The sequence below is a fragment of the Somniosus microcephalus genome, chromosome 12, assembly GCF_052327205.1.
Source record: "Somniosus microcephalus isolate GS21.2 chromosome 12, FLI_Smic_1.0, whole genome shotgun sequence".
Classification (NCBI taxonomy): domain Eukaryota; kingdom Metazoa; phylum Chordata; class Chondrichthyes; order Squaliformes; family Somniosidae; genus Somniosus; species Somniosus microcephalus.
The window spans coordinates 225,661,294-225,684,137 of NC_140998.1; the positions used below are offsets into that span (position 1 = coordinate 225,661,294).

General features: G+C 50.8%; 1 pseudogene; it reads right to left on the reverse strand.

Moving 5' to 3' along the window:
- The window catches only part of LOC147110207 (histone-lysine N-methyltransferase PRDM9-like), a 284,616-nt pseudogene that overhangs the window by 27,615 nt on the left and 234,157 nt on the right, over positions 1-22,844 (reverse strand).

The window sequence follows — 22,844 nt, forward strand, 5'->3', positions numbered from 1 at the left end:
TGTTAAATGAGTGTTATGTACTGTTTATCTGAAAGGGGAGGAATTGTTGTGTATGTACCTTTAAGAGAAGAACTGATTCTATACTGCAGTACCGGCAGTGACCACCCCTGTATATAAAGCCATAGCAGGCTTCTATACTTCAGTCTTAAGTTACCCTCTGTTCCAGCATTTCCTGCCTGTGCAGCTGCCTCAGTCAGCAGGAGGAGATGGAGCAGACAAACCAGGAGAGTGGAGAGTGTAAAGTGGTGGTCTCCTGACCAGGAAGAGGAGGAGAACGATAGACCACCACCTCCACCTCCTCCACCATCATCACAGAAACTGGGGTGCCTGGAGAGAGAGGACAGAGGAGGAGAAGGAGAAGGGAGGCCTGAAATAACATCAACCAGGGGAGAGGCCTTTCCCATTACTGCCTCCCCAAATTGGCCTCCACTTCAGGAGAGGGAGAGAGGGGAGAGAAACCACCATCAACCAACACCAACTGTTCGGAAGGAGGGAGGAATATCATCTTTCAAAATATCTACAGGTGGGTGTTATTTGGGGCACTCTCCCAAAGACTTTGTATTTTAGGTGGGGGGAGAAAAGAAGAAACAAGGCCGGATCATCAAGGGGTGTCTGTGTGTGTGTGTGGCTCTTGCCAAAAACTAGGCCACACACACCACTAATAAGCATCCCTTCTATTGCCTGACCTGGGACAGCTGGAGCTGCCTAGGTGAAGTGGTTAATTCCATTAATTACATCATTAAGACCCGGTGCAGGACTGAACCTGGGCATCTCCAGCTTTCCCAGGTGAAGACATCTTCTCCCCCTGCCAGAAGACCACCACTATCAGAGACTTTAAATTTCCATCAGGAGAGTGCACCCCTGCCAACACCCACCCACCCGCCATCCTGAGTGGCGACCCTGGCTTTGCGGCCTCCCTCCTTCCCACCCCCCACCCTCTCTCTCTCTCTTTGTCTCTCTCTGCTCTTTCTCTCAAGAGGCACCTCTACTAATCTTTTTATTAATTGCCACTTGAGCAGAGGGGAGAAGGCCCCTCTCCCAATTCCAATCAATAGGGGGAGAGGTGTGCCTTCAATTTAACAGCACCCTCTGCTCAAGGGAGGACTTTTAACCTGAGGCCATTAACACCTTCAGGCCTGTGACTTGGGGAGGGTGTGGCTCTTTTAAAAAAACCACCCCATAATGGCGTCTGCTTCATCGCCGGTGGCGGGGCCAGCCAGGACTTTTGCGGGAGTGGCAGCCACAGCCACAGCTGCTCCCGCTGCTTCTGCTGCCTCGTCACCTTTTAGACTAATAACCAAAAAACTTGGGGTGAAGAGCTACACTCACCCCACTATGACCATTGAGGCCTGCATTAAAGCCATGGCTGGGGTTGTCGGCCCCTCAGCCATCGTAGCGGCCTCAAAAATGTATGGGAAGGCTGTGTTCTTCCTGGGGTCGGAGCGGGCGGTGTCCCTGGCCATCACCAAGGGGCTCACCGTGGGCGGGACCTTCCTGCCGGTGGACCCCCTCGAGGCTACCGCGCAGAGGGTGGTTATTTCAAACGTCCCGCCCTTTGTTCCTGGTGAGCTCCTCCTCCCTGTAGAAGTGCATCAGCATAGAAATATATATCCACACATATTAGTATAAAATAAGCACACATACTCTCTTATATTAAAATGGAGTCTGGAACTGTTTCAACAGGCCAAAATGGCTTCACACAGTATAACATAAGGGGAAACGGGCAGGCCCATATTAGGAAGCGGTTTAAGGAAGAGGATGTGACTCCTTTGTAGCTTGCAGGCTAGACAGTTCCATAAACAAGATAAGCTTAGCAGAACAAATTAATGATAACCGAAGGACATGTACTGTAAACATTCGTATGAATGTCCAGAACCAAAGTGAGAGACAAACCGTCTCCATTGTATAAAATTAATTAACTTTATCTAAAGGTATTCCTGCATCATGACTTTTTGATTATCTATTGACTAACCTTATCTTAAGACACTGAGGCTCCGCTGACCCTTTAGTCATCTTCTTGTTGACCTTAAACATTCCTTACTCATCTCTTTCTTAATGTTATTAATTGTGTCTCAATACCATACCATGTGATAAAAGGTTTTGATCTTTGTGTATAAAAAGAGGTGTTTTTGTCCATGTATTCGGAGAAGTCACGATAGCCATTGCCTACGTGAAGCTCCCCTTGCTAGCAAGTAGATTAAATAAAGTCTGCCTTTGACGATCACTTTGTTTCACAGAGTCTTATTAAACAGTCGAAACTTCGACATCCCCCACTTACGCCAACTCGGGGAGGTGAGGTCGGGGATTACACCCATCCCGCTCGGCTTCCGGGAAGCCAGCCTTCGCCACGTCTTCTCCTTCCGGCGCCAGCTGTTTATCCAGCTGGCGCGGGAGGAGGACACCGACGGGGCTTTCGTCGTCCTCCACGAGGGGACCGCCTATCGCGTCTTCTGGACGTCGGACGGTGTGCGGTGCCACGCCTGCAAGGAGGTGGGGCACATCAGAAAAAACTGCCCCGCCTCCAAGGCCGCCAGATCGTCCGCGGTTCTGTCCGCGCGTCGGGAGCCACTGATGCGCGGTCGGAGGCCGATGCCATTAGGGCCTCCGGCGGGGGGGAGGGAGCGCGTCCGGGTGGAAGGAAGGCGCGGAGAAAATCGAAACACCTCAGGGCGGGTCCCCCCATGGATGGCCAGCCCCTAAACTTAGAGCCCCTGACACCCGCGCTCCTCGCGGAGTTGGTCGGGGCAGACGCGAGTGGGAGGGGCCTCATGTCCGAGCCTCTGGCCGCAACTGCCGTAGCGGAAACGCCATTACCTGCGGCCGGGCTCGGGCCCGAGGAACCCGAGAAACCTCCTCCACCGGAGGGAGCGGACGAGAAGGCCCCTGCAGACGTGGAGGTCTCCCTCGCTCCCTCCGCGCTAAAAAGAAGGCGCGACCCCCTGGAAGAGGAGGAGGACCGGGAGGAGGAAGGTCCCTCCGGGCAGGGGGAGTCGTCGCCCGCCGCGGGTACTGCGCCCCCCCCCCCCGCTGTCACCATCACCAGTGATCGGCAGGGGTCGCCTGTCCCTCGGGAGGCTGAGGCAGATGTGTCTGTCCAGCACGTGCCTCCCGGGGACGGGGACGAGACCCTGGGTCTGGGTCAGGCGAGCTCGAAGAAACTGAGCTCGCCCAATGCGACCCAGACATTTCCCAGGGGCTGCTCGACCCTGTCGAAATTTTAGTCCAGGACACCCCATCCGCTGGGTCGGAGACTGGTGGTGAGGAGGAGGAAGGCCCCCTGACTGTGTCTCTGAAGCCGGGCGTCCTGGAGGAATTTCAATTTGTTTTTTCCACGATTTCTCCGGGCGTTCTGGCGTCTGGGGCAGAGGGGGACTCCGAACCACCGCCGTCTCCTGGCCCGGCGCCCCCGGAGGAGCCCAGGGAGGAATCCTCTGCCACTGATCCTGGGGGTGGGATCCGGGCGGAGGCAGGGCCGGCCGGTGCAGCCGAGCCGTTCGCTGCGCACTGCGCGACGGACGGGTCGGCCGCTGGTGGCGACCCCCCGGAGGAGGACGGGGACTTGGTGATGGGCGCGGAGGATGAGTTGGACTCCATCGCCGACGAAACGATGGATGACCTCGTGCACTTCGCCGAGTCTCCCCTCATTCCCGTAAGGGAACTCCGGGACTTTATGGCCACGTGCCAGGGTCAGCACAATAAGGTCCGGCTGGCCCTCGACAGGTGGTCGGAGCTGGCGCTGCTCATCGTGTCCATCCGTGCCGCCGTTAAAATCATGGGCGCGGACGAGGGCGTGAACCCGCTCGACCTGCGTCGGCTCAGAACGTTTCTCACTGGGCTGCTGAGGAAGTGGCGGCTGACCAGCAGCTGCACTCCCTCCCCTCGTTAGGTGTAGGTAGAGGTTGCACTATGCTTCTGACATGAAGATAACCATAGCCAGCCTCAACATCAATGGCAGCAGGGAGGCGCGCCGCAGATTCAATAACTTCTCGGTCCTTCGGGACGGGAAGTATGCGGTGTGCTTCCTGCAAGAAACCGACACCATTCCGGGAGACGAAGCCACGTGGCTCCTGGAGTGGCAAGGAGGGGTCAGCATGAGTCACCTCTCCAACAATTCCAGCGGGGTGGCTATCTTGCTGGCCCCGCATTTTCAGCCAGAGATCTTGGGGGTCAAGGAGTACGTGCTGGGCTGCTTGCTCCAGGTCACTGTTTGCCTGGGGGGCGTGCCGCTACATCTAGTGAACGTGTACGCCCCTCAGACCGGTGCGCAGCAAGTGCGCTTCTTCGAAGAAGTGTCCGCTCTTTTGGGCTCCGTCGACGTGGGCGAGTGCGTCATCCTCGGGGGCGATTTTAACTGCACCCTCGAGGTGAGGGACCGTTCGGGTCCCCCGCGAAGCCCGGTGGCGATGGAGAAGTTGAGGGACCTGGTCGGGTCCTTCGACTTGGTGGACGTCTGGCGAAATCTCCATCCCGACTCCAGCGCCTTCACTAGCGCGAGGTCTCGGGGAGGAAGGTCCAGAATCGACCGCCTCTACATTTCCCGGGCGTACGTCTCCTGCGTTCCGGCAGCTTCCATGTGGCCGGTGCCGTGCAGGGACCACCACCTGGTGTGGGCGGAGCTCGCTGCGTGCGCGGGGGGGTCCGCGTACTGGCATTTTAACAACCTGCAGCTGGAGGACGCACGGTTCCGGGATTCGTTTCGTCGGTTCTGGGCCGACTGGAGAAGGAAGCGGGGGGGCTTCCCCTCCTTGAGGCTATGGTGGGACGTGGGCAAGGCTCACATCCATCTCTTCTGTCAGGAGTACGCGAAGGGGTCGACCAAGAGGCGGGAGGCCCGGGTCAGGCGGTTGGAGAAGGAGGTGCTCGACCTGGAGTCCCGTCTCAGTCAGGTCGTCGAGGACCCGGCCCTGCGGAGGGTGTACGAAGAGAAGAAGGGCGCGCTGAAGGACCTGCAGCTCGTCGGGTCCCGAGGCGCGTACGTGAGGTCGCGGATCCAGCTCCTGCGGGACCTGGACCGCGGCTCCCCCTTCTTCTACTCACTGGAAAAAAGACAGGGGGTCTGTAAGCAGCTCTTGGGGCTGCTGGCCGACGACGGATCTCTGGTCTCGGGTCCGGAGGGAATCAGCGCGGAGACCCGCGCCTACTACGGGGCTCTGTTCTCTCCGGATCCGTCCAGCGAGGATGCGCGCAGAGTTTTGTGGGAGGGCGCCAAAAAATTGGACGCTCCGCTAAGCCTGGCGGAGCTGACCGGCGCCCTCCACCAGCTCTCTAGGGGAAAGTCCCCGGGGCTGGACGGGCTGACCGTGGAGTTCCACAGGATGTACTGGGACGTCTTGGGGGGCGACTACGTGCGGGTCCTGGGGGAAAGTTTGGCGACCGGGGAGATGCCCCTCTCTTGGCGCAGGGCGGTCATTGTCCTGCTGCCTAAGAAGGGCGATCTCCGCCTCCTTAAGAACTGGCACCCGGTCTCCCTCCTCAGCACGGACTATAAAATCTTTGCCAGGGCCATGTCTGCTCGCCTTGGCACCGTGCTGGCCCACATGATCCACCCCGACCAGCCCTACACGGTCCCGGGCCGGACCATCCACGATAACATCCATCTGGTCCGGGACCTGGTCCACCACTCCCAGAGGGCTGGTCTGTCGGTCGCCTTCCTTTCCCTGGATCAGGAGAAGGTGTTCGACAGGGTGGATCACGAGTATCTCTTCGGGACTCTGTGCGCATTTGGGTTCGGGACGCATTTCTTCGCCCGGATCCGACTTCTTTACGCCGCCGCGGAGTGTCTGATTAAAGTTAACGGGTCCTTGACGGCGCCCCTTCGCTTCGGGAGGGGGGTGCGTCAGGGATGCCCCATGTCCGGTCAGTTATACGCCATTTGCGTGGAATCTTTCCTGCGCCTCTTGCGGAAGAGGTTGACGGGACTGGCTCTGCAAGGGCCGGGCGTGGAGGTGGTCCTCTCTGTAGTGTATGTAACCGTTCCACCTTTAAGAGAACTATTTTAAGAGTTGCACTACTTTTCTTGGCTGCTGTATACTGTAATACCGGCGGTGACCACACCGGTATATAAGTGCTGTGTAATGATTTATTGGGCAGTTCCGCCCTGACCTTCGACTAGTAAAGACCTGTTAAAATTTACTCTTGTGGTCTGTGTAATAATTCTCATTATAACACACAGACTTAACAGTGGCGACGAGTACGATCTTACCCTGCGGCAGAGGTACACCCAAGGCAGTTTAACGGGCGTCGAGAAGAGGCATCCGCCCTCATCATTCTGCTGAGAAAAGACTCGGGGCTGCAGAGCAAAGGAAGAATTCTGACACGAAGCCTTCCATCAGCAACAGACAGTGATCATCCCTTCTATCACGGTGGTGGGTAAGCTGATCAGCGACGAGCAGCCAGTCGGCCACGTTTGCTGTGAAGTAGGGGAGGGAAAAACGGAGGATATAAGGGCGGAGAACTCGACCATGGCCGGGGAAAAGAGCCGGACAGAAGTCGGGGCCAGAGGCGCTGAGACTGGGGCAGTGTAAGGCACGGAAGCCGCGGTGAATGCAAACGCAGCCGGTGTGAGAGACCGGGCTACAAGCGGGCTGGGAGACGCAACAGCGTCGAGAGAGAGCTCGACCGCGACCGGCGAAAAAGGCCGGGCAGCTACCGAGGCCGCGAGGCGCAGCGACCGGGACAGTGTAAGGCGCGGGAGAAAATAGTGGGCTGGGAGACGCAACAGCGTCGAGAGAGAGCTCGACCGCGACCGGTGAAAAAGGCCGGGCAGCTACCGAGGCCGCGAGGTGCAGCGACCGGGACAGCGTAAGCACGGGAGAAAATTTTAAAAAAACCGCGGAGAATTCAGCCGCAGCCAGGGGGGGGGAAAGGACCGGACTGCAAGAGGGGCTGGGAGGCACGATTTGAAAACCGCTGGGGAGGGCGAACGCAGCAATACGGCAATCGCCATTACAGCCAGCAGGGGAGAAAGGCAAATGCGGGAAGCCGCCATTTTCGTAGGCGGGGGAAGAAGACGAGCGCGGGAAGCCGCCATTTTCACAGGCGGGGGAAGAAGACGAGCGCGGGAAACCGCCATTTTGAAAAAAAAAGAAAAGAAAAATTTCTTTTTGTCTCTCAAGAAGATTGCGAGGATGCCTAAGCGTGGTAACATCAACGATTTCGATCCCGATGTTGAAGATTGGGCCACGTATGTAGAACGCATAGAGATATATTGTAAGGCAAATAAAATATCAAATGAAGATAAAGCACTAACCTTACTAAACTCAATGGGTGCGAAGACATACGGGCTATTGAAGCATCTTCTATCACCAGCTAAACCGACGGATCAGACTTTCGCTAATATTGTTGCTGTCCTGAAGAATCATTTGAACCCCACACTGCTGATGTTAGCGGAACGATTTAAATTTTATGCGAGAACGCAACTGAAAGAGGAAAGCAACGCGGAGTATTTAATTGAACTGCGTAAGCTAGCGAAATACTGTCAGTTTGGGGAAAGACTGACAGAGGCACTGAGAGACAAATTCGTGTGTGGATTGTCGAAAGAAGGAACACAAGAGCGGCTGCTTGAAGAGAATGATCTTACACTTGATAAGGCTGTCACTATTGCAGCATCGCACGAAGCCGCAGCGAGAGGCACTGCGGAAATGCAGCTGAAGGCAGCGGTACTCAGCGTAGATCAAATGGCTTTGGGTACAATGAAATGTTATCGTTGTGGAAAGACAACACACGATCAGAACCAATGCTGGTTTAAAAACCAGGAATGTAGAAAATGTGGCAAGCTTGATCACATAGCTAAAGTATGCCGGTCAGGAAAGAAGACCAGCAACAAAAAGTCACCGCAGAAAAAGTGCAGAAAGGTACATAAGGTGGCTGAGAAGAGTTCGGATGAACAGAATTCGGATTCAGACTCCAACAGCAAGGAACTGGGTAGTCTGAGAATTCACAATGTGAGTAAGGAAGCTGACCGACAAACTATCTGGGCCACACTGCAGATAGCAGGAGTCCAAGTGAAGATGGAATTGGACACCGGATCGGCGTTGACGGTCATGAATAAGCAAGATTACAAAAGGTTATTCACACATATTCCCCTACGGGATACGGAGATAGTACTAAAGACGTACACGGGGCAAAGAGTATACCCCATCGGAAAGATAAAAGTCAAGGTGGTACACAAGGGCAAAGAACACCAAGGAATGGACATATATGTACTACCTGAGGGAGGTCCACCACTTCTGGGATGGGAGTGGATCAGGAAAATAAATATGGACTGGCACTCCCTAAAAGCAATAACGGTAGATTCCGGAAAAAATAAAGATGTCAAACCTGCACGATTGTCCAGAATATTGGATGAGGGCATATGCAGCAGTAACAGTGACAAAGCAGAGAGTGAGAACTCGGTGAAGACAATCAGCTCAGACTCTGGAACTGATGATGGTAAGACCAGCCCATGTGCAAAAGACAAGTCTAAAATGGACTTGCAGACTAATGATGGAAAAACGAAGGAGTGCATAAATGCTTCAGAAGAGGACAAAGTATCAGAACAGAATTCCACTGAACAACAACAACATAGTTTGACAGAGAATTCTGAGTCTGTCCAGTCTACAGACATGCACATTTCTGAGGAACACCGGGCTCGAACTCAACTCAATTTCAAACTACAACAGCAATTAGAACAAATGATTCGCCGTTTTGAGCAAGAGATGAATGCAAAGAAAAAGTTCTTTGACACAGAGTGGGAGAATCTGGAAAGACAGCAGCAGCAGCTGATTGAGAAAATGGAACAGGAACACACAAACCATCTGCGCGATGAGGCCAAACGAATCAAAGCTGAGCAAGAAAGGGAATATGTCGAATTCATCGATCAGTTGAAAGCTAAGAAGAAAGAGCACCCTTTTGTGAGCAGTGTCAGCAGTAATAAGCCACTCAGGGAATTGGTGGCAGAGGCAAAAGCTGAAGTGATGGAGGAAATAGAAGACAATAGAGAGGAAGCAGAAGATGATGACTCATCTGAACCATTATCACCCCTACCAGGTCACGCACATGGTCCCTCCGAACTGAGCCAAATCAGTCTGGAAGTAGAAAAACTTTCCAAGGTACTCGAGCCTTTAGAAGTCAGCAATGCTGGTTCTGAAGTTACGAAAGTTCAAGCTGTTAAGTCCAGTGAAGGACTATTAGATGAGTCACCCCAGCAACGAGAACCTACTACACCACCGACAACTACTACACCACCGAGGCGTTATCCGGACCAAGTCAGGAGGCGCAGGAGGCGCCGCCTCAGAGACTGAATCTGTGAACTGTTTTTACATGAAGTTGCGTATATATGTTAGTATGTTATGTTTAATGGGGAATATATACTGTTAAGCTAAAAAGGGAGGATTGTAGTGTATGTAACCGTTCCACCTTTAAGAGAACTATTTTAAGAGTTGCACTACTTTTCTTGGCTGCTGTATACTGTAATACCGGCGGTGACCACACCGGTATATAAGTGCTGTGTAATGATTTATTGGGCAGTTCCGCCCTGACCTTCGACTAGTAAAGACCTGTTAAAATTTACTCTTGTGGTCTGTGTAATAATTCTCATTATAACACACAGTCTTAACACTCTCGGCTTACGCCGATGACGTGCTCCTCATGGTCACGGATCCCGCTGACTTGCGGAGGATGCGGGAATGCCAGCAGATTTACTCAGACGCATCCTCCGCCAAGATCAACTGGGAGAAATGTTCCGGACTCCTGGTGGGTCAGTGGCGGGTGGACTCCCTGCCGGAGGAGTTCAGGCCTTTCGCCTGGAGCACCACGCACCTCCTCTATTTGGGAGTCTACCTTAGCCCTGCCGAGGACGCCTGGCCAGCGAACTGGCAAGAGCTGGAGGCAAAAGTCACCACTTGCCTAGGACGCTGGACAGGACTGCTCCGAGTGTTGTCCTACAGGGGTCGAGCGCTGGTCATAAACCAGCTGGTGGCCGCCATGTTGTGGTACCGGTTGGTCACTTTGATCCCTCCCCCTGCGTTTGTCGCCAAGATGCAGAAGAAGCTCATCGACTTCTTCTGGGACAAAAGGAAGCACTGGGTCTCTGCCGCGGTTCTGTGGCTCCCGCTTAGGGAGGGCGGTCAGGCGCTGGTGTGCCTTCGCACCCAGGCTGCGACTTTCCGTCTTCAGACGCTGCAGAGATACCTGTACATCGAGAATCCTCCGAGATGGTGTGCGCTGGCGACGTTTTTCTTCCGCCAGCTGCACGGCCTCAATTACGACACGCAGCTCCTGTTCGCGAAAGTGGGCGGCCGGCGTGCCGGCCTGCGGGAGCTGCCTGTCTTCTACCAGGAACTGCTATGGGTTTGGAACTACGTCGCTTCCAGGCGGAGCTCTCCCCCGTCAGGAGCGGCGGCTCTCCTTCGGAAGCCGCTGCTCAGGAATCCGCACCTCCACGAACGCGGGTTCGGGCGGCTGGCGGAGGGCAGGGCTGTGCTTGGCAAGGTGACCAGAGTCGGGGACCTGCTCGATGGCGGAGGAGCGGGCTGGATGGCGCCGGAGGAGCTGGCGCGGCGCCTGTCCTGGGCCAACATCCGGCTCGCGGTCGAAGCCATCGAATCGGTGAAAGCGGCACTGGGCCCCGACTCCACTAGGTGTATCAAGGCGGCTCAAGCACGTGGGGTGGTCCCGTCCGAGCTTACCCCCGTTCGGACGGAATTCCTCATCGGCGCCCGGCCCCGAAACTCCCCTCGGGAACCGGCGCCTCACAACTTGAGCCGTCTCGAGGAAATACCCTCCGTGCCTTTTCATTCCGCGTGGAGGGGTTTCCTGTATGGGCTGCTCCTGCACACTCTCCACTTTGCCATCTTCGTCTACCGTCCGGACACGCCTTGGCGTGGCGTCTTGCCGACTGGCGGTGGCGGAGGTCCCCAATGGAGGGCTCTGTACGCGGGAGTCCTCCCTTGTTCCATCGGGGACTTGGCCTGGAGGGTGTTGCACGGAGCGGTCCCGTGCAATAAGGTTTTAAGTAGGTTCACGGACTCCCAGGCCGCCTGCATTTTTTGCGGCCTGGAGGAGTCCGTGTTTCACGTTTATATGGAGTGTGAGAGGTTGCAGCCCCTCTTTCACTACTTGAAGGGGCTGCTCCTCGATTTTTGGTTGCACTTCAGTCCCACGCTCTTGATCTACGGTCACCCGGTGCGGAGGGGAGTGGACAGGTTGGAGGACCTCCTTGTGGGCCTGCTCCTGGGCCTGGCTAAAAGAGCCATCAATTGGTCCAGGCAGCGGGCGGTCGAGGGGGTCGTCCAGCCGGATTGCCTGCCTCTCTTCCGCGGCCATGTTCGCGCCCGGGTGGCCCTGGAGATGGAGCACGCGGTGTCCGCCGGCGCGCTTGAGTATTTCCATGACCGGTGGGCGCCGCGGGGACTGGAGTGCATTATCAACCCGGAAAACCAAATTTTAATTTGATTTGCTAAGTTTTAGTTGAACTTTTGTTTATTTACAGTCCAATTGGGTTTTTTTTTTGGGTCCAAACAAAAAGAGTACCCTCTGTTCAGTAAATACCTGTTATTATTGTTCTCCTGCAGTCTGTGTATTATTTATACTCGGACACTACAGAAAGGAGGGATAATGTGCCATGGTCACCATCACAGAGAATGTCATTTCTCAATTTGTTTAGGGCCTTCTCAGTGCTTTGGCAAAGGTGGAAACCTGATTGGGGAGATTGAAACAGAGAGTTGTCGGAAAGATGGGCATGGGTTTTGGAGAGGAATAGAAGGTCTAATATTGGGTGGTGGTTTGCACGAACAGAGGGGCCAAGAATGAGGTTTTTGATGAGGGTGTGTGATGATAGCGATTTTAAAAGGGAGGGGAACAGTACTTGAGCAAAGGGAACCAGTCTGATGCATCAAAGAATGGAGCTTGCATGTGGCCCATGGGTTGCATTTTGAACACCTTTAAGAAATGTCCCTCACTTTAATTTAAGTGAGTGGTGTACTATGTCAAATTATGGTCACTATACTTATAAAAAGGAGAAACAGAGGAAAGGGTTCAGAAAGGATGTTGTAGATGATTTTAGATCATTAAGTTGTGAAGATAGGCTAAGGAAAAACATTAAGGAGGAAACATGATCCAAGCTTTTAACAATGAAGTGATGGATAATGAGACTGTAGGAAGGTATTTTGTGCAAAACCAGGCTGAAACCAGATGACAAGACTATTATAAGATATGACAAGCTAAATTTAGCACAAGGAACAACTTCTCCATGCATAGAGTTGTTAACTGATGGAATAGTTTGTCACCTAGTGTTGTGAATTCTGACTCAGTTGAACCTTTCAAAAGAGTATTGGATCAATTTCTGATTCAACAGGGTACATGGATTTGGGTTTGGAACAGGATAAAATCAGATTGGTGTCCTGAGTTGGCACCTAGAGGTCAGTGATTCAGATGGGTTGAATTCTCTTTTCCCTTACAAAAACAGAAATCTTTAAAAACACCGGGGTAAATTTTCATCTTCACTGCCTGGGTTGTAATCCGGTGTGGTAGATCACCTGCCTGTTGTAGAACTCACCCGACTTCCGTTCGCCTCTGCGCTACTGGTGAAAATGGGAATTTTGATCCCAAAGTTTTGTTTTGGAAATTGACACACAGAATTGGGCATTTAAATTTAAAATGGCGCTTCTGCCACCCATAGAATTGCTGGATCCCAGGGAATAACAGGCACCCCTGGCATCCAGTGTTGCTATGGTGCAAATAATAATAGAATATACATCAGATGATTTATTTTTGTCATTTTCACATTAATTCAATACCCCCCGCCCCCCACTATATATTGGATGATCTTGCTCACTCATAGAATAGAATCATAGAAATTTATGGCACAGAAGGAGGCCATTTGGCCCATCGTGTCATCATTATCTCATTGGTGGTACTCACAAGGATGAAGAGAATCCTGGTCTCCCCCCAACCAGACAACAGTGTGAAAAGTTTTGTGTTTTCACTATTATAAATTCAATACTTCATTTTATTGCATCATTACTCTCTTGGAGGAGTTGACTACTTATCTTGAACTGTGGAAATGATGTAAACATTCTTGACTCATATAAAAACATTTGAACTAATACATAACATACAACAAAATATAATCAATGTTTTTGGAAAACAGGCCAAGCCAACGAAAAACCTCTTCCCATATCCTAGTTGGGAAATTTTTAGTGCAAAATGATAACTTCACAAAGTAATGTTATACTGCTGCACATCACAAGAAGAGCAGGACCAAGTCTAATCAATCCTGTCGATCAAAGTGCAGTGGCAATATTACCAGCTATTTCCATTGACTCAATGCATGAGGCCACATGGAACCAAACTTCATTACGTCAAACCCACAAGAACCGACAAATTTGTTTCTTGTATCTGAGACTTCAACACAGTAAGTTCCATAATTCTCTCTCGATAAAATTTGCTTTGTAAAATGGAACAGGTGCTAGTTCTCATGCTCATAAATGTAATTCTTTCAAGTGTAATATTTCTCATTTTATAAATGCTTGTGCTTATGTGACAGAAGATCTCAGAAAGATTGGAGAGGTGGAGAGGGACTTTAAGGATAAAGCAACGATACACTCTTACCACTCCTGAATTCCCTATTGGATTTATTAGTGACTATCTTATATTTATGACCTCTAGTTTTGGTGTCCCCCACAAGTGGAAAAAAAGCAATTAGTGGGACTAAGAGCTGGCACAGGCATGATGGTCTGAATGGCCTCCTTCTGTGTTGTACGATTCTATGGTTTGAACACTGAAAAATTATCAGTCACTGACAGCTTTCATTGCATCAGCTTAGCCCAGTTTGTAGCACTCTTGTCTCTGAGTCAGAAGGTCCTGGGTTTAGAGCCTTACATTAGGGCTTTAATGCACAATCTAGAGTGACATTCCAGTTCAGTACTGACGGAGTGCCTGTTACAGTTTGAGATTTTTCCCAGCACTTGCTTTCATGTTCATGGCTAGAGGGCAGTTGCTATAAGCAGACTGAGACCCACCTGAAACAAAACTTGCAGTTGCATTCACTGCTGTTTGCAGGATAGGGAGCCCAAGGTTTAAAAACTAACCCCAAATTGCCACAGACCATCCACTGGAGAAGACATGAGATGCCCACCCTGTTCCACCATCACCTTCAAAGGCGGGAAATAAAACATCACCAGGCTAATGTATTCAGGTGAAAACTGCTTGATCAGATTTTTTTTACAGTCAAATTAATACATAGAAATAAAAGAATACTGCTAAATACTAAAAAAACACAATGGGCCGGATTTTCCGACCCCCACGGGTGGGTACAAGGTGTTTAACACACCTGTAAGGACCTCGCAAGTGCCGGTTTCAGGCATGCGAAGCACAAGCGCTAAAACCTGGCACTTCCGATCGGTCAAGAATTCTCTTGACTGATCCTCCGCCTGCCCGGGAGAAGGGCCCCCGCGCGCAGAGAGTTCCGCTTTCTGCACAACCTCCGCCCACTGAAAACCTTTAAAAATCTTACACCTGGTAAAAGCAGTAAGGCCTGCTCTTACCAGCATAAGAGTTTTTAAAAATTCAAAAATAAAATTTTTTCACTCATTTATAATTTAAAAATACTTTTAAAAAAGGTAGGTTTATTTTTAGCCCTATAAAAAACTTGAATTATTTTTTTCAAAAAATTACATTTTTGTATAAGATATTTAATTTAATGTAATTTTGACTAATTTTAAATACATGATGTTTTTTTAAAAATGTATTTAATGTTTAACTGTGTTTTTTGAGTGATCCCCATTCATACTTTTGACAGATCAGTGCGTGCAGACCTGTCAAAAGTGTGAAGGGGGATTCCCTTCTTTGATTGGTTCTCCATGGCCCACGTGATCCCAGGGACGCTTGCGAACCGCCTGCACCCCTGGGATACCTGGGCCTCTGCGCATTTCGTAGGGGAGAGGCCCAGGATCGGAAGTCTCGGGACCGACGGAGCCAGCAGATAAGTGCGTAGATTTTTTCTGATCAGAGGCATCTGCACGCAGGAAGCCTCCAATTGGAAATTCAGGGCCATTAACAACTAAACTTACACACTATGTGATTTGATTTAAAATAGAAAATGCTGGAAATATACAAGTCAGTCTGCATCTGTAAAGAGAAAAGAGAGGATATGGTATTTCAGATGCGTATCTTTCATCAGAACGCAAATGTCAGCTTTGGGCTCAGTTAGAGCTTATTTGGCCCTGAGTCCGAAGGTCATAGGTTTAAGCCCCACTCGGAAAACTTGAGCAATAATAATCAGTGCTGTACTGAGAGAGCTGTCTTTCGGATGAGACGTTAAACTGAGGCCCTCACAGGTGGGCATAGAGGGTGTAAGGGGTTTTAGATTGCAGAGGTTTCTCTCTCTAGAGGCCTCTCTCTCTTGCACAGTAAAACCTTGAGTGGTTCAACCCACTCGCCCCTTAGATTCTATACCCTGGACTTTGGGGCAGGAACTACAATGTAGAGAATACTCTTGTAGGCCAAGTTTGATGAAACAAAATGAAATTTTATTGCATATGGAAAAATAAATCAAATGCAAGCAGATAAGAGAGTACATGGGAGGGAAAAACACAAACAAATCATAACGACACAATACTAACTAAGGCAAATACAGGCATTTATACTCTACAAAGATCATCATGAAATAAGGAAACACACGGAACATCGAGGGACAACAACTCATGTTAATTGTACCCTTAAGTCCACCCCCTCAAACCTATCTAGATCTGATTGTGAAGGGCCAGAAACATGCTCACCAATCCAACTAGGAAGTGCCAGGTTTTGAAAGCAAGTCTGTGTTTTGATCCCTTCAGGCGCCGCATCTCCTCGTGGATCGTGGAACCCCAGCGAGCTGCGCCACACCTCTCTCCTGAGGTGGGGGTCAGGGCGGCTGGACACCGGCTGGTTCTGGTTGTCGGCGGGGTCGGGGATCGTCAGCTCGACCCTGGTCAGAGGAGCCTTGGGATGGTCACCATATAGGCTCCTTCAGTTTTAATTTTCGTCTCTTCCCGAGCCGGAGTGGCTGGAAGGTTTCTTCTCTCGGGGTTTTATCTTCTCCCGAAGCGACTCCTCTTCACTCACTGCCACTCGGTCGTGTGTCTCTGAGTGTAGCTGTGTCTCCAACTGTAACTGTCCAACTCCGACTCCTCCAATTATACCTTTTCTTCAGAGGCTTCCCCTTCCCGCCCAAAATCAGGTTAGTCTTTGTTTAACTTTTGGCGGGCTGGGAGCACAGCGGGGTAGTTATTATAATTTAAAATGTTTTATATGGCCGGTAAAGGCCCATCTCTGGTCTGGAATGACCTTCATTGTTTTTAATGTCCTGCTGATCTCGTTATCTAGTCCTTGGTGCTGTTCTCATGAATATGAAATTGTCCCCTTTTGTCTGGGTCAACATTTAGATGGCCTTTGTCTCCAGGCCGATCTTAACTGGATCTGCATCTAATCCATATGTATATGTGTGGGTCTGGTTTCGTTCTCTCAGAAACAGCTTCCAGAACTTACTGTGGGTTGAATCCACAAAGCTGTCTGAGGATTCGCAGGAACCATTTAAAAATGTTCCAATAAGCCGGTCACGTGGTATGGCAGCCATTTTGTATGCCCCTTTCTCTGGGCTTCTTTTAAAACAGTCTTTAAAATCATGGCCTCTTCTGCCATTTGACCCTTTTTAAATGTAAAGTTCAATTTTGCAAATCCTACAAGGGCTTGATTTTAATTGCCGAGGCGGTTTGGAGTCGGGTTGTGTGGTGGGCAGGTTCCGGAGCCGCTTCCGGCGGGATCAGCTGCTGATGTCCGATTTTGATCCAATGAGCTTGTTTATTTCAAGGAGGCGCGCTGGCCGATCCAATGAGTGTGATCGGGTCAGCTGGCCGCCTCTGATGACGTCATCATAGCAGCTGCTTTTAAAGTTGCCATTCAGCCTTTCTCTTCTGCATTCTGATACTCAGTGATATTGATCTATCCACAATGACTTCTTCCAGAGGCAAGGCAGCTCTTCGATCTGATGATGAGTCCCTCCGTGCTCTTGTCGATGCTGTAAGAGGGTGCAGGGAGATTCTCTTCCCTCCTGATGGCCAGAGGAAGCCTCCTCACCAGACCAAGGCAGCCTGGCTGCGCATTGCTGAGGAGGCCAGTGCAAGCTCCATTTGTTCATGCTCCTGGATCCAGTGCTGAACACGGTTTAATGATCTTGTGCGAACATCAAAAGTGAGTATCCCATCACACTTGCCTTCAATCTGCTTCCCTTCTCTTCTCATCACCAGCAGTCTGTGTTGTAAACCTACTCCTCCACATCCCACCTTACCCTTACTTCCCTTGCATCCTTTCCTATCCATCTCTGTCTCTGCACTGAATCACTTCAGCATCCAGCCTATGTAACCCTTAGACTCACTCTCACTGTCATGCAGTGACAACAACTAACAAACCACAGGGAGCTAGCTTCCTCTTGGCACCTTACCCCATCTGCATCCCCCTCAAAGCTTCTATGGTAGGGATTCTTCACACTCACTCCATCACTGTGGTTGAAACACCGCTTGTTTTCCTCCTTGCAGGAAAAGATAGCCCACAATAAGAGGGAGAGTACTGACTGGAGGAGCAACACCTACCCTGGCAACATTGACCATTGCTGAGGAGGCTGCATACGATATTGTTGGATGTGGTGAGGACCTGGAAGTGGGCGATGGAGAGATGGGCACACTAGAGGAAGCTGGTGACATAATAGAGTTTCATCCCTCTCATTGACATTTAGTGATTGGCTGCAATGGCATATGATGTTCGTACAGAATTGCGTTGTATCATCTGCTCAAAAGGATGTGTCTGCTACATCAATATCAGATGTCTAAATCATGTCTTTACTCTCCCACAGGACCATCGACCTCCCCACGATCCAGGACGAAGAGCTGGACAACCCCTTAGAGGAACCTGAAGCCTCTGAGGGAGCAGCGTCACCTGGACTCAGCGCACCCAGCACCAGTGCAGCAATGCCCACCTCATTGGAGCCCTCGCAAGTTAGAGTTGTGTTGCCACCTGGTCTATCACAGTGCACAAGTGAGCATCAGCAGATGGTGGAGACAGCGACAGCAGTGGAGAGTCGTCAGAGAAAGGTTGCAGGACTCTCCTAGCTCTGCTGAGCTGCATGCAGACGTTGTGCTTCTGGGGCCATCCAGAAAAAGAGCATCTCGGGAAATACAGGAACAAGTGTAGGAGTCTCTGGAAGAGTTTGCCTCCAGGGTTAGTGCGAGTGTGGAGAGAATGGAGGAGTCCATCTGTAACATCAGTACTGCTGTGGTGGAGGCAATGGTGCAAGAATGCACCTCCATGGATAGGATGGCAACCTCCATGGAAGGGCCATGGAGGAAATAAGTCGCAAGAGTAAATGTATTGTAATACTTTGTAATACTTTGTAATAATACAGCACTCTCTCAATGCTTCACTTGAGTCTGATGGGCCTTCAATAACCACAAAACTAGAAGTTATAGACTTAAACAAGTTGGCTTTTAATCACTAAGATCAGAGCTAACATCTCAACACGCCGACTGTGGTGTATGTGCCTTTAAGAGCAATGGTGGTGTATGTGCCTTTAAGAGCCCCAGGTGTGCGTAATGCCAGTAATTGCCACTTGGGCTATATAAGACTGTGTATTGTGTATATCCTTTAGATCCCCCCCCCCACCCACCCCCCCCACCCACCCCCCCCACCCCACCCCCCCCACCCCACCCCCCCAACCCCACCCCCCCCACCCCCCCCACCCCACCCCCACCCCACCCCACCCCCACCCCAGACTTGCTTAGTAAATACCTATGAACCAACTCCTGTCTTCAGTGTCTTTATCTACACACGGACACTACAGTGGCGACGAGGATGGGATCGGACTTACCTGCAATTCGGCAGCACTCAAGGACATCGATTCCTCCAGCGTCCAGAAGACTCAAGGAAGTAATAGAAACTGTGGTTTCACCAGCTGGCCAAGCTGGTGGCAGGTACTGCACTAATCCTTCCTGGGCATCAGGCTGGGGCTCCAGCGGCGGGCTCTACAGCTGAGACAAGCAGCGAAATCGGAGGCAAGCAATAACGGACTGGGAGGGTGCACTCGGGAGACGGCCGGCGCGGCAAGCAGGTCAGCATTTAGACCTCCGTCGGGAACGAGTCTCCAACAGTGAATAAACGGAAACCACAGTAAAACAGCGTTGTTATCGGTAGCAGTGGCGGGGAAGCGCGGGAAGCGCCATATCGTTGCTACAGGGAAAAAAAAAGCGCGGGAAGCGCCATATCTTTTTTTTGAAATGCCTAAGTCTGGCAATATTGAAGCTTTTGATAACAAAACAGAGCCTAACTTTGGCAATATTGATGTTTTTGATAACAAGATAGAGGATTGGACCACATATGTAGAAAGAGTGGAGGTGTTTTGCACCGCAAATGGAATAGAAGATGAAAAAAAAGCTTCAGTTCTTCTGGATCTAATGGGCGCAGAAACATACAAGCTGTTACGCAACTTAGAAGAGGCACCTTCAGTAGACCCAGTAGAGATATTCCACTCTACCATAGTGGAATGTCTACCGGTGACAAATTCTGCCATTGAAAGGGAGACAAGAAATGACCCTACTCTCACGGGTCTACGATTTAACAGTGAAGGGATGGCCAGCACATGGCGAGCCACTGTTGCCAGCATTCTCGCAAAGAAGAGAACAGCTGTCAGTGTGCCGAGGAACCTTGATGTGTGGCTCCAGAGTGGTGATTCCACCCAAACTCCAGGATAAAGTGCTAAAGGAGCTTCACGAGGGGCATCTGGGTGGAGTGAAAATGAAGAACCTAGCTAGGGCGTTTGTATGGTGGCCAGGTATCGATGGAGACATCGAAGAAATGACCAAGAGCTGCCTAGGATGCCAGAAGGTCCAAAACGCTCCACCACAGGCCCCTCTACATCCATGGGAGTGGCCCTCATCTCCCTGGCAAAGGGTGCACATCGACTTTGCTGGTCCATTTATGGACTCAATGTTTCTAATCGCAGTTGATGCACACTCCAAGTGGCCGGAGGTAATAAAGATGTCCTCCACCACCACGGAAAAAACCATCACAGTATTAAGGACCATATTTGCCAGGAATGGGCTGCCGGAACAGATATGTTCTGATAATGGACCGCAATTTGTGTCCGAAGAATTCAGAAAGTTCTTAAAGAACAATGGGGTAAAGCACTACACGTCCGCCCCATACCATCCCGCCACCAATGGATTGGCTGAAAGGTTTGTCCAGACCTTCAAGAAGGCCATAAAGGCCATGAGTAATGAAGACATAAAACTTCAGCACAAGGTGGATAACTTCTTATTTGCATATAGGAATGCAACACATATGGTTACTAACCAAACTCCCGCCATGATGTTCTACAATAGAAACCTAAGATGCCGGCTGGATTTGGTCAAGCCCAACATCCGAAGGGACGTGGAGAACCGGCAGTTTCAGGGCATGAATGAAAAGCCAACTAGGACCTTCCAGATAGGCCAACCGGTTTTGGCCCGGGACTACCGTACCGAGAAATGGCAGCCTGGAACTATCTGCACATGACTAGGACCACTGATGTATACCGTGGACATCGGAGAAAGCATAATAAGACGCCATGCTGACCAAATCATCAAGTCATCCGAAAAGGGACAACCTACACCACCACTCTATACATCTAACGATGAAGTAGATATACCCATATCTACCTCCGATCCGGTGAGACTGGAACCCGATGAACCTGACACTGGCATTCAAGCCGAATCAGCCTTGCCAGAAGAACCTACTACACCACCAGAAACTACTACACCCCCGAGGCGTTATCCGGACCGAGTCAGGAAGCCTCCTGAGAGACTAACTTATAATTAATTAATACAGCAATGTATCTTATTTTGCATATAACATTTAATTAATAATTACTTAAAATATGATGTACTAGTTAGCTAGAAGGGGAGGAATTGTGGTGTATGTGCCTTTAAGAGCCCCAGGTGTGCGTAATGCCAGTAATTGCCACTTGGGCTATATAAGACTGTGTATTGTGTATATCCTTTAGACCCCCCCCCCCCCCAGACTTGCTTAGTAAATACCTATGAACCAACTCCTGTCTTCAGTGTCTTTATCTACACACGGACACTACACCGACTGGTTCACAGGAATGAGTCATACAGATCCTGGGATCTTTATGTAAGAGAAGTCGGGGATGGAGCCAAGAGCCAAGACCTTGAACCTCCCAGGTTAGTCGAGAAAGAGGAAGTGAAACTATACACAGTGGGGGAGGGTAATATACATGAGTGCAAAACGAATACAGGATCAAGACAAACAGATTTCATTACATTCACCCCTTCTATAGATTTAGTCCATCGGGGTGATGTTTCTTAAAAGTTGGTATAAGTGAGTCTGTCAGGAGGTTTTGCAGTTCTCAGTGATCGGCGCAAAGCCGGTTGGGGTGCCTCTAGGGGAGTGGATTCTGGTTCCTCCGCTGTCCGGGCCTCCACAGTGTCTTCCAGGTTATCTGCAGTGTCCTCCAGGTTAAAGTTGGGTATTGATACCTCTGGGCATCCTGTCTCTTTGTAGTGTAGGTCTTCTTCGGGTAGTCTCCCATCATTCTCTCCGCTCCCCGAGGGAGCGAGGTCTTTTATGGAAACAGTGTCCTCTCGCCCGTCAGAGTATTCGATATAGGCATACTGAGGGTTTGCATGGAGGAGCTGTACCTTTTCCACAAGGGGGTCCGTTTTATGGCCTCTCACTTGCTTCCGCAATAGTACTGTCCCCGGAGACGTCAGCCACGCGGGTAGAGATATGCCCGAGGTGGATTTCCGGAGGAAAACGAACATCTTTTCGTGAGGGGTAGCGTTAGTGGCAGTACATAACAGAGACCTTATGGAGTGGAGCACGTCTGGGAGGACTTCCTGCCAGCGGGAGGTTGGAAGGCCTTTTGACTTTAAGGCTAACGTGACAGCCTTCCAAACAGTAGCATTCTCCCTTTCCACTTGCCCATTACCCCGGGGGTTGTAGCTAGTGGTTCTGCTAGTGGCTATCCCCTTCGAGAGCAAGAACTGGCGCAGCTCGTCACTCATGAATGACGTCCCCCTATCGCTGTGTATGTAGTTCGGCATGCCAAACATGCAGAATAGATTACAGAGACACTTGATGACCGTGGCACTGGTCATGTCTGGGCAGGGAATGGCGAAGGGGAAGCGGGAATATTCATCAATGATATTGAGGAAGTATACGTTACGGTTGGCAGAGGGAAGGGGTCCCTTGAAGTCCAGACTTAGGCGCTCGAATGGCCGTGTGGCTTTGATAAGGTGTGCACGGTCAGGCCTGTAGAAACGAGGCTTGCAGTCCGCACAGATGCGGCAGGCTCTGGTCTTTGCCCTGACCTCCTCGATGGAGTGGGGCAGATTGCGGGACTTTATAAAATGGTATAGTCGGGTGACCCCTGGGTGACAGAGGTCGTTGTGGAGACCCTGCAATTTGTCCGTATGAATGCTGGCACACATTCCCCGCGATAGGGCGTCTGGGGGTTCATTAAGGGCTCCCGGCCTGTACATAATATCATAGTCGAACGTGGATAGTTCGATCCTCCACCTGAGTATTTTGTCATTCTTGATTTTCCCCCTTTGTTTGTTATTAAACATGAAAGCCACCGACCGCTGGTCGGTGAGCAGGGTGAATCGTTTGCCGGCTTGGTAGTGTCTCCAGTGTCGCACTGCCTCCACTATAGCCTGTGCCTCCTTCTCGACAGAAGAGTGCCTGATTTCAGGTCCCTGAAGGGTTCGGGAGAAGAAGGCCACAGGTCTCCCAGCCTGATTGAGGGTCGCAGCTAAGGCAAAGTCTGACGCATCGCT